The following is a 13,353-nucleotide window of genomic DNA, read 5'->3' on the forward strand; positions in this document are numbered from 1 at the left end:
CACCCTTAGTTAACCCCGCTCAATCCCTTGGTAGCTTGGCACGAGCAGGCAGGCTTAACTTCAGAAGCAATGTGTCAAGTATTTGTACCAACCCACACAGTAACCCAGTGGGACCACTTAAGCATGACACAACACAGATTTAGAAAAATAGGTAATATTTATCTAAACAAAATAAGATCAAAATAATAAAAATCCAACATACACAAGTCAAGTTATGAATTTTAATAAGAATAAGAGTCTTAATCCTGAGAAAACAGTGAGAACGCTGTTATTACACAAAAGTACCTAGGTAGCAGCAAACTGAAGCTGCACGGGCTATTGTGCGTTCGAAAAGGCCAGCGATGCGTCGATTTGTCACTCGCAAGCAAGACCGTGCATCATTCTTCCTCCGGTTGGGTCGGCGGGCGTTGTTTCTTCTCTTCTGCAAGAGAGCGGTGCGTCGATCCCGGTCGGGCACCTTAGGTCATGGCAGGCTTTGGGTTGATTTTCCACGCCCAGCGATGTTGCATTGAAATCTGGTCTCATTGTGTCAAGAAACCGTGCTGCATGGGAGCTTGCGTCATTAACAGCAGCTGCTGCGAGTGTTTCGTGTCGTTTCTCCAGCTGCGTTGCACAGATCTCCCAGTCGCAATGCCGGCGGAGCATCGATTTTAGTCACAAGCCCGGAGGTGCGTCATTTAGCAGCTGCGAGGCGGGTGGTGGGTAGAAAGTTTTGGCCTTGTGGCGGTCTTTATGTGGATTTCTCTCCTTTTCCACCAGCTGCACCTTTCAAGGGCCTAGAGACAGCTTAGGGCACCACTTGGCAGGCAGGACTCTCAGCAGAAAGCCCAAATGTTGGCAGAGAGAGGTCTTTGTTGTCCCTGAGACTTCAACAACAGGAGGCAAGCTCAGTTCAAGCCCTTTGAGATTCTTCACCAGTGGGAAGTCATACAAAAGTCAGTCTTTGTCCTCTCTCAGGTACGAGCAGCTACTGCAGGCCAACCCAGAAAAGCACAGTCACAGGCAAAGGGGCAGTACTCCTTCTCCAGCTTCTCCAGCTCTTCTCCCAGGTAGAGGTTCCTCTTGTTCCAGAAGTAATCTGATTTTCAGGGGTTTGGGGTGCTCTTCTTATACCCCTTTCTGCCTTTGAAGTAGGCCTACTTCAAAGAGAAGTCTCTGTTGTTTTCAAAATCCTTCCTTGCCCAGGACAGGCCCCAGACACACACCAGGGGGTTGGAGACTGCTTTGTGTGAGGGCAGGCACAGCTCTTTCTTGTGTAAGTGACCACTACTCCCCTCCCCTCAGCCCAGATGGCCCATCAGGATTTCCAGGCTACACCACAGCTCCCTTTGTGTCACTGTCTAGAGGAGAGGTGCAAACAGCCCTACTGTCAAACTGACACAGAGAGGAAATCCACTTAGAGGCAGAGGCACAGAATGGTTTAAGCAAGAAAATGCCTACTGTCCTCTTCATTAAACTGTGAGAGTACTGCTCCAATACCATGCTCTTAGGCATGTGCACAACAAGGGGCATATATACATACTTGTTTTGCACCGTTTTTGCGTCATTTTTTTATGCAAATTCGGTGCAAAACTAACTCTATATTTATACTTTGGCACTAGAACCATCTAGCGTGAAATTTGTGAAGTTAAAGTTATTTTTTGGACGTGGAAACCCAATTTGCGTCAATGAGATGCAAAGTAGACGTTCCCGTGCAAAAAATGACTCTATGGCCTTAGTGCCATATTTATCCCCCAATGCTAAAATCATGCACGGGAGGGAGGAGGGGTCAAACAATGGTGCAAAGCCTGCTTTGCACCATTTTTTAATGCCTGGGTCAGGGCAGGCGTTAGGGGACCTGTGGGCCTATTTCCATGGTGGAACACCATGGAATAAGCCCACAGGTGCCCTCCCCCGGCCCCAGGGACACCCCCACCCACACCAGAGGGACAGCGGAGGATGAGGAACCCCATTCCAGGTAAGTATAGGTAAGTACAGGTAAGTATTTTATTTTATTTTTAAAGTGCCATTGGGGGCCTTGAAACGGGCCCCCATACATGGCACTGGGTGCAATGGCCATGACCAGGAGACCCAGGGAGGACCTCTCCTTAGCCCCATCAGTTAGGGCAATCTACCAGTACCCAGAGGTTATATCTGTACTTAGGTACTTGACAGCTCCCAACTGATCAATGAGCTCATCAGCTTGGGGAATGAGGTGCGTATCAGTCTTGGTGACCGCATTGAGTCCCCGGTAATACACATAGAACCTGAGTTCTGGAGTGGCACTAGAAGCAGCAGCTTTTGGGACCACAGGACTGGCCCAAGGGTTGCTTGAGAACTTAATAACCCCCAATGCTAACATTTTATAAACTTCAGGCCATATGTATGAACACATTTTCTCATAGACATAGAATGGGTAAAAACCTTTGATACATCTGGCCCTTCATCCTTAATGTTAGCCCTAACCTCGTCAGTCACTCTGTAAACTTTATGTTTAACAGGAGGACTGTCCCCAGTGTCCACATCGTGTGTACACAAGTGTGTGACCCCTTGGATCAGGGAGAACAGAGAGGCAAACTGACCCAATACCTGGCGACAGTCCCTCTGCTACTCTGGGGTCGGGGAGTGGGAGAGGTTCACTCCCTCCACAGACCCATCGATCTCTCCAGCAGACAGGAGGTCAGGAAGAGGCTCACTCTCTTCCTCCACCCCATCATCTGTTGCTAGGAGCATGGACAATTCAGTCTGCTCAAAGTGTGACTTGAGCCGGTTCAGATGCAGGACCCTCAAGGGGTTCCTGGGAATCCGCAAGTCCACCAGGTAGGTGACTTCACTTTTGCGCTCCACCACCTCAAATGGCCCAGTCCACTTGTCCTAGAGCACCCTATGCTCCACTGGTGCCATCACCCACACTTTCTGACCAGGTTGAAACTCGACCAGAGTGGCATTCTGGTCATACCAGCGTTTCATGTCCTCCTGGCTTGCTTCCAGGTTCTCTTGTGCGTGACCCCTGAAGTAGGCAGTCTGGTTTCTCACAGCCAGCATGTAACTGAACACATCCTCAGGGGTTCACTAGGGGCTTTCCCCAAAGCCTCCATTACCAGACTCAAAGGTCCCCTGACAGGGTGGCCATTCAACAGCTCAAAAGGACTAAATCCAAGACCTTTTTGAGGCACCTCCCTGTAGGCGAACAGAAGGCATGGCAAGAGGACACCCCACTTACACCTCAAGGGCTCTGACAGGCCCATAATCATGCCCTTCAAGGTGCAGTTGAATTTCTCAACCAGACCATTTCTTTGGGGGTGGTAGGGAGTAGTGGTGAACTTGTACGTTACCCCACACTCGCTCCACAGAGACTTCATATAAGTTGATATGAAGTTGGTACCGCTATCACACACCACTTCATTGGGGAACCCCATGGCCTCAGACACACTCCAGGGGGTTGGAGACTGTGTGAGGGCCCTCCCCTTAGCCCAGATGGCCCATCAGGATTTTCAGGCTACACCCCAGCTCCCTTTGTGTCATTGTCTAGAGGAAAGTTGTGGGGTATATTGTAACTACCTTTAGTGCTGTTTAAAGTAGTTACCATACTTTGATCGTAGGAGAGAGGGAGTTGAATGTTAAATGTGTTGGAGACTCTGGAATATTTCTAGAGTCCTAGGCATTTTGGGAGATGCTGGACAGCTGTGCTGGTGGATGGGTTATGAGAATTTGTATCTTCATTACACTGGCAATGAGGGGAAATCAGGAGGACCGACTCAACATTGCCACCTTCTCATTATTGTTTGGTTGAAATCAACGTTTTGCTATTTATCTCAGCCTATAACTATTTCATGCTTGGAGCAAGTTTTTCACTTCTTCAACAACCAAGTAAGCTTCTACTGCTAAAACTACAGTTTCTTTTGGATTCAGGAAGTTATTCGTCTTTATTTTATTAACTTATATCTATTATTTGGAAGCTTACTGTTAAGCTTAAAATGCGCTTGTGACGTCTGATATAACACGTCACTCGCTTTCTTTGAAATGCATTGTTTTTGGGTAGGCGTCAGCAACGACAACAGTAACCCAATCCATATTTTGGTGATAAGCACATTCTAGTTTATTTTGGTTCAGACAGCAATACGCACTCTTGGATCACATTGCTTGGCAACTGCAACGCTAAGAATAATTACAGTGTTAGTTATTTCATCTTAGTTTTTTCCGGCGATAAGCGTGCCTGTGTTTATCCTGTTCAAACAGCGATATGCACACTTTTTCTACACATTGATATTAGTGGCTAAGACTTTCTTTCAGCTTGTTGACAACAGACATTTGCGACCAATACAGGATACAGTGTTACATCGTTAAGTTTCCAATGTAGGGGAACTTTGACACTTCTGGATATGCAGAATGTTATGCCACCTCCTTTTTTCCTCACCACTCTTGGTGAACCTCCTGTTAGTTGGGGAAAGGGAAAAACACATTTTCACATTATGCAAGAGTTTGTGGTACCAATCTTTCTTATGAAAGAAAATCTTCACTTTTATTGCATTGTCTTGGTAGTGAAGGTCGGGAAGTTTTTGAAAATCTTCCAGGAGTGGGAGATAATGCTACTGATCTAAATGAATTTGAGATATGCTTAAAGAAGTTGGGTTTGCACTATCTTCGTAAAGTCAGCACTATACTTGAACAGTATCATTTTGGAATGAGGGAATAAAAACCAGAGGAGTGTGTGGAAGAATATTTTACATTATTAAGGAAATTAGCATCTACCTGTAATTTTGGTTCTGCTTTAGAGGAACAAATTAGAGATCAGTTTTGCTCAGATGTCGTAGTGACAAAAATAGACATGAGTTTTGGACCAAAGATAATCCACCCCTACATGAAGTGATTTTTATTGCAAAAAGTGTAGAGCACACTCTGGAATGTGTGGAGGAGTTGGAAAAAATAAAATTCTGTCTGTGTATAAGGTAGGTGTAAGAACAGAAGAAAATAAAAGTAAAGATAGTGATAAAAACAAAAACACACAGGATCAACCTGTGAGGACAAGGTACTGTGAATTTATAGGTGTGGAAATGTGGTACATTTTGCATCATTCAAATATTGTTCTGCTTTGAATGCTACAATTAAAGTTTGCAGCAAGAAGGGGCACTTTGTGAAATTTTGTAAATCATCAATGAGTTCCAAGCAAAATCTGGTTAAATGAGTGGATGGTTTCATTTTGTCAGTTGTTTCTAGATCTGAACATAAGAGGCATCCCAAGGAACAAGTCGCAGTGGGTGATGTAGTTGTTGAAATGTTGTTTGATTGAGGAGCTTGGCTAACCCTGATATCGAAAGAGGTGTTTGACAACCGTTTTAGTCACAAGATAGAGTTAAAGGATCCTAATGTGATTCCTGGGGCCTATGGTGGACAAACAATATATTTAAAGGGTTATTTTGAATCAGCATTGTTATTCAAGGACAAGTCTGTTTGTAGTAAGGTCTATGTCCCTGTGAAGGGAGACAGTTTAATAAGTTGGCCTCATCAAAAAGATCTAGGAATCATTCTTGATTCCAATTCTTCTACACCCGTTATGCTCAAAGGGGAGTACGTGAAATAGTTAAATGGTGTGCATGAACTTAAGATCCTAGATCTACAACATGACTACTCAGAGTTATGTAAAGAGTTTCCTGAGGAATTTAGTGGAAAAATGGGGTGCCTGAAGGGTTAAGTACATCAAATTAATTTGAGACATGTAGCAATACTAGTATTGGCTAAAGTTCGCCCCATACCTTTATCCGCGAGAGATTCTCTTGGGACAGTGATTAAGAAGTCATGTGAAATGGGAGTTATTGAACCTGTAGAATGTTCAGAGTGGATGGCACCAATCGTAGTAGTGCGTAAGCAATCAGGCGAGATTCGCCTGTGTGTTGATCTGAGAGCTCTCAACAAATATGTGATAAGTGACCATTTTCCTCTGCCTCATATTTCAGAAACGGGTACCTTATTGCATGGAGCGAAGTTTTTCACCACCCTAGATGTAACTGCTGCTTAGCACCAGATCAGGTTACATCCTGACTCTAAAAACTATACAACTTTTGTCACGCCTTATGGTACCTATTGTTATGCCCGGATGCCATTTGGACTAGTATCTGCAGCTGTTGTTTTCTGACGTGTTATGTATGAGTTGTTTGGAGGCATGTGTGGGGTTGAGTGCTTCCAGGATGATATTCTGGTTTATGGTGATACTAAGCAGACACATGATGGTAGAGTTAGAAATGTTTTATGTAAACTTAGGGATAGTGGTTTAACTCTCAAACTCAGCAAATGCTCTTTTGGGCAGAGTGAAATTGAATATTTAGGTCATAGAATTAGTGGTGAAGGAATCTTTCCAAAAAAGGAATTGATTGAGAGTATATCAGAGTTGCGTGCACCACAATCGAAGGATGATTTACTTTCATTCTTGGTGGATGGTGGAATTTCACACAAAAGTTTTACTTCATTTAGCGGCAAAAAGTGTTGAGATGAGGAAACTACTTAAAAAAAGGCTGAATTTGTTTGGAACAAGGAGTGTGATGTTAAATGCACAAGTATTAAGCAGGAATTGAAAAGTGTTGAATCTTTGAAATGTTTTGATCCAAAGAAAGATTGCTTTGTGATGACAGATGCAGTCAGGAATCCCCAAGGTGCCTCCTGCGTTATCTGTCAGCATCCCCAGGGATTAGGGTTAAATCATATCTCTGTTCTTGGTTAAACCTCCATATTTCCAAGTAAACATAATGGGTATGGTGACTCATCAACATGTGGAAACTCAACTGCTTTCCTGAATAGCTATAAATAGCAGAGTGAACCATGCCTCCCTGCTTGGCTTTGTTTGCATCCTGATCTCAGCATCTGATTTAGCAGTCCAGCCCCTGCTGTCATCCTCATATTCAGGACTTTTGAGGCGATTCTTTTCTTCATTCCTGTACCAGCTGACACCAGGCATTCCTCCAGCACTCCCGAAAAGACTGCAGCTCAGTGACTAGTATTCTCCAGGGCGTTTGTTCTTTGAGCGCCGCACTTTCCTAGAACAGCTGGTGTATTTCAGACCTCGTATTTTAGCAGAGTGCTTATCTTGAAGAGACAAATGCATTTCTGAACATTCTACATTATTATTGTAGTTACTTGCCTAAATGTGCTTCAGGAAATCTGCTTGAGCTCAAGTACTACAAAAAGTGACAGTGCAATTTTAAAAGAGCATTTACGTGACTGTTCTTTCTCTAATAGCATAACTCTTGGATTTAAATTGTGTCATTCATGCCTGTGTTTCAGGTTTGAGAAATTTACTTTTGAAAGGTTTTTCACACACACACTGAAACCAAACCAAACTGTGTCACCCTAACTGTTTAAACCCAAAGTGGACAATTGTATTTCCTGAATTGTTTTTGTTCCTTTCAGTTTAACCCTATGCATGCAGGAAAGTTATATGTGATTTAATTAATGAACTTGTTTGTCTTTCTTGTGCATGATAAGTGCAACCACAGTTCTAATTGTAGTGTGCAACAGTGAATCTCTGTGAAGCCAGCCCTAGTGTTGCAGTACTTATTGTTATGGTACTCAGTTTGGGTTTTTGGTAATGCAGTGTTAGTAATTGTGCCAACAGTTATTGTTATCCAAGAAAAGTGCTGGAGCATCCCTGTGTTCTTCTACCACTTCCGTGCCCATATCAGAAAGAGAGTTTCAGTTTCAAGAAAGATGAGTGCACTAACTCTACTATCACTCTGTCAACAACGACCTGCCCCCCGAAGATACAGGGTGCCTGGCTGGACCGGCAAGATGTGGCAGTGTTTTGTCTCTTTCTCTTCTCTTCCACTCCCCCTTTCCTTTTGGGACACCTGCTGGGGTTTCTGTGTCCACAAAGAAGTGCTGAGAGGTGTTCCAGGAGGTCGAGGGGCATACCATCGCCCCTGCAGACATCCTGCTTTTCAGGTGAGTGGCCTGTCCCGACATAAAGCCAAGCCACAACATACAGGACTGTCTGGGTGATGGATTCCTCATTGGGTACTTTCAAAGGTTTAGCACAGGCTTTATCAGCTGATCAGGATGCTCCATCTTTATTAGATTTAACTAGGGCCCTACCGGGATTACAGAAGGAAGTTATTTCCTTAAAGCAAGAGATTCTGGAGTTGCACACTGAACTACAGAGGTATAAACCACAAGACCCCCCTGGCGAGGACTCAAACTAAAACAAAGATCTCCAGTTCTACAGGCCCCTCGATTTGACCCGTCTAATCATGTTCCTAGACCCAGATTCAGGCCCAACGACTTCCACCACACAACCCATGCAGGTAATCGTCACAACACCAACCCCTGTGCCATTAGCTCCTCCAGGAAGGTTTTTTGGAGATAGTGCCAAGTTCAAAAATTTTCTTAACCAGTGCCAGCTGCAGTTTTTGTGTCGGGCAGCTGCATTCCCCAACGATGCCTCAAAGGTAGTTTTTATTATCTCTTATTTTGGAGGCAATGCAGCTAATTGGCCTATTCCGCTGGAGGAGCGCAATTACCCTATACTGTATGATTTCAACCGGTTCAAGGAAGCCTTGTGGAAACTGTTCGCCAAACACCTCTTCGTGCAAGCCAGTGACAATGAGTTGCTGAATTTGCATCAGGGAAACAAGGATCTACTGTCCTATATCACCTCTTTCAATCGGTTGGTGGCAGAGACTGAGTGGCGCGAGGAGAAGAGGCCTTCGGGACGATCTGAAGGATGTTCTAGCCCAAATTGTGGAACCTCCTACGGAGTGTTCCGAGTTCATTGACCTGGTGGTACGATTGGATCACCGCTTGAATGTAATTCCGGGGTGACACACGCTTAGTGGTGCTCTAAAATTGAGAAAAAGAGGTCCACCATTCCCATTCATGATACACCTGAGCCCAAGCAAATTGGCAGTGTGCGGGGCCCACTATCTAAGGAAGAGAAAGAACGTAGGAAATAATTGAGACTGTGTTTATACTGCAGTAAGGCAGGGCATTTTGCTCGGGAATGTCCTAACAAGCCTACTGCTCCAAAAAAAGCCATTGGAGCGGTAACAGGCCTGAATTCTCTCTTCCTAACCAGGCAGAAAACTAACTGGCTTCTGAGACCACTTTATCAAGCGCTTCTTTCAATATGGTCTCACATCTTCTGACTAATACCACAAGTTCAGTACCTCGACATCTAACTCTTAATGTGACGTTAGTGTTGTCCCCTCAGGTTCGTAAGGTCATTCCTATGTTGCTTGACTCTGGGGCTACCGGAAACGTTTTAGACTTGGGTTTGGCCAAAACCCTAAATATTACGACTGTCAGAAAAGACGTCCCTGAACCAGTCAGAGCAATGGGTGGCTCAGAATTGTCATCCGGGCTTATTGTTTATCAAACAACACCCTTGTCCATGTTTTGTGCAAACAACCATACAGAACAAATTTAGTTACACAATCCCAAAATTGACTGAGCAGCAAGGACAGTGACATTAGACTCTAAACATTGCTGGCACTCATGTTACCAAGACAAACGATTACTAGTGACACCCTTGCATTGTGGGTCCACAATTAGTACGGCTATCAAGCCGGATGACACACTGGCCATTCCTGCACCGTGTAAAGAGTTCCATGATGTCTTTAATGAACAGAAGGCCACCCAGCTACCGCCACATAGGTCATACGATTGTCGTATAGACTTGATTCCAGGGGCAACACTACTATGTAGTAGGGTGTATGCTCTTTCTGAGCGTGAGAATCGATACCTGCAAGACTACCTGGAAGATCTATTGGCTAAGGGTTTCATTCGTCATTCAACGTCACCAGTATTGTCGTCTTTGTTCTTCATGCCCAAGAAGAATCGCGAGCTGCGCGCCTGTATAGATTATCGCGCAGTGAACAAAGTGACCATAAAAAATCAGTTTCCACTTCTGTTGACCATTTATACTTAACTCTACCTCCGGGGCACCTACCACTTGATCCGAGTGATGAAGAGGGATGAGTGGAAAACGGCATTCTGAACTAAATTTGGACTCTTCGAGTACACAGTGATGCCCTTCGGGTTGTGTAACGCTCCTGCAGCGTTTCAATTTTTCATCAATGAAGTGCTGCAGGAGTTTCTGGATATCTGTGTAGTGGTATACATAGATGACATTTTGATCTATGCGTCTTCCACTGAGGAACATATAGGGCATGTAAGAGCAGTTTTACAAAGGCTTCCTGAGCATCATCTCTTCACCAAGCTGGAAAAATTTGTTTTTCACGCTACAACTGTAGAATTCCTGGGATCTGTGATCACTCCTGATGGAATTTCCATGGATAGGTCCAAGGTACAGGCCATCTTGGATTGGGTAGCCCCAAGATCCATCAAGGAGGTGCAACAGTTTTTGGGCTTTGCAAATTTTTATCAGAGATTTATACCCCACTTTTCTACTGTGGTATCTCCCATAACTCATCTCCTGCAATAGGGGTTAAGTTCCTCTGGGATGCAGAAGCTGAGAAAACCTTCCAACATCCTAAAAACACATTCACTGAAGCACCCATTCTCCATCATCCTGACCCAGCTCAGCCATTTTTCGTGGAAGCAGACGCTTCCAAAATGGCAGTGGGAGGTGTCTTGTCCCATTGAGATCCTGAGTCTGGGCATTTCCATCCAGTAGCTTACTTCTCAAAGAAATTGCTACCCACAGAGCAAAATTACATGGTGGCGGAGAGGGAACTTCTGGCCATTAAGCTTGCCTTCCAGGAATGGCGTCACCACCTACTAGGAGCTAGACACACCGTAACTATTTATACAGATCACCTTAATTTACAGTTTTTTCAAGCAACCAAGGTCCTGACACCTCGTCAATTACGCTGACTTCTATTCTTTAACAAGTGTGACTTCGTAATCACCTATAGGCCCGGTACTACACAACAAAAGGCAGACACGTTGTCTAGGATGGGTTTCTCCTCTGATGTTGCGCTAGAACAAGTCAGAAGCATTATACCCCCAGGAAAAATCATGGCTGTGTGTACTTCCCAAGAGTTCCTTGACTTGACAAAATACGGGTAGCCCAACACAAGGTTCCCTGTTCAACAGATGTGTATAAAAAAGAGTGTTTACTATACCATGCTGATCAGTTGTACGTCCCTACCAAAGAATTACGGTATACAGTGGTACACTGGCGACATGATTCTGTCCTCGCAGGTCACCCTGGTGAGAAAAAGATGTTAGATCTGTGTCAAAGATGGTTTTGGTGGCCCACACTTGTGCAGGATGTCAGAAGCTACATCCAGACTTGTTCCACCTGTGTTCGGGCTAAAATCCCACATACTCCAGCCACAGGATTGTTACTTCCCATGTCAATTCCGGTGGCCGCATGGCATACCATAAGTATGGATTTTATTTCTGATCTCCCAGCTTCCAAAGGACACACTATCATATGGGTGGTTGGTTGTAGATTACCTAACTAAAATGGCTCATTTTGTTCCATTAAAATGCCTCCCTACGGCTTCCAAGCTCTCTGATTTGTTTGTCCAACACATTGTACGGCTTCATGTGTTGCCCACCACAATTGTTTCCGATCGTGGCCCCCAATTTATATCACGGTTTTGGCGTAGCTTCTGTTCCTCTGTCGGTATGGGTGTCCGCTTGTCCTCTGCATATCATCCACAAACGGATGGGCAGACGGAACGTGCCAACCAATCGCTGGAGCAAATCCTGAGATGTTACATTGACACATGGTCTACTGAGTGGGATAAGGCTTTACCTCTTGTTGAATTTGTATATAAGAACAGTGTCCACATGGCTACAGGACTATCCCCATTTTACTGTTTGTTTGGTCTGCACCCAAGAATGCTACCTATAGCTGGGTCCCAAATATCCACAAGAGTCCCATCAGTGCAGACACTCCATAAAGAGTTACAGGAGATTCAAAAACAAGTACACCACCATTTAAAACTCTACCAAGCTGAAGTAAAAAACCAAGCAGACAAAAGAAGGAGACCTGCTCCCTCTTATCAGATAGGAGACCAGGTGCGGCTGTCATCAAAAAATCTTCATCTTGCAGGATCCAGAAAATTGAACCCCTGATTTCTAGGCACCTTTCCTATTGACAAAATCATCAATCCTGTGGTAGTAGAACTGACTTTGCCAGATGATTTCAAGGTACACCCCATGTTTCATGTGTCGTTACTCCGTCCCTATTCCACTGATACCCGTGATGCCCCACCACCTCCCCCGGTAAAAGTACACTGGCAATGGGAATCTGAAGTGGCCAAAATTCTTGACTCCAGGCGCGTCCAAGGGGTTCTACACTATTTATTGGCTTGGAAAAGCTATGGGCCTGAGGACAATTCCTGGGAACCCACGTCCACAGTTCATGCTCCAAGTCTTACTGAAAAAATCCATCTCCTGCACCCTTCCAAGCCCCGCCCTTTGAGAGGGTCCTTGGTGGGGAGGACTGTCAGGAATCCCCAAGGTGCCTCCTGCGTTATCTGTCAGCATCCCCAGGGATTAGGGTTAAATCATATCTCTGTTCTTGGTTAAACCTTCATGTTTCTAAGTAAACATAATTGCCCTCATTACAACCTTGGCGATAAATGCCGCCTACCGCCGTGCTGACGGCCGCCAACATACCGTGACCGAGGCGGGTTTACCGCTACAGGTATTATGACCCACACAGAGAAATCCGCCACTATACAGACACCCACACAAGTCCGCCAGACCAAAGGTCAGTGATAAACTGGCGGTACCAAAACCCACACCGTTACACCAACAGAAATACGCCCACAGTATCAGGACCCATGAATCACCGCAGTAGTCGTTCAACCGCGGAAAAACCATTGGCAGTACACACCGCTGCGCTCAAAATACACACACACTAACAAAACTACACCACATTGGACAATTCAAACTACACACACCTGACACACATACACACACCACACCCACACACCCACACCACTATAAAACACACACCCACATTACCCACAACCCTTTCAATGAAAAAAAAGATTGCTAACAGAGAGAGAGAGACAAGCCAGGAGCACCCACTCAATCTGAGCCACAGAACACTATCACCCATACACCATCCACGCAGCTCACAGCACACACCCCAATACAGCACCCCACACACCCTCACTCATACACTCACACCACATCCATGGCACCCCAAAGACACCCCAGGTTTTCAAAGGAGAAGCTAAGGGTCATGGTGGAGTAAATCATCCAGGTAGAGCCACAGCTCTTTGGATCACAGGTGCAGCAGAAGTCCATTGCTAGGAAGATGGAGCTATGGCGGAGAGTCGTGGACAGGGTCAATGCCGTGAGACAGCACCCCAGAACAAGGGATGACATCAGAAAGAGGTGGAATGACCTACGGGGGAAGGTGCGTTCCGTGGTTGCAAGACACCAGGTAGCCGTACAGAG

The sequence above is a fragment of the Pleurodeles waltl genome, chromosome 3_1 (assembly GCF_031143425.1).
Source record: "Pleurodeles waltl isolate 20211129_DDA chromosome 3_1, aPleWal1.hap1.20221129, whole genome shotgun sequence".
NCBI lineage: Eukaryota > Metazoa > Chordata > Amphibia > Caudata > Salamandridae > Pleurodeles > Pleurodeles waltl.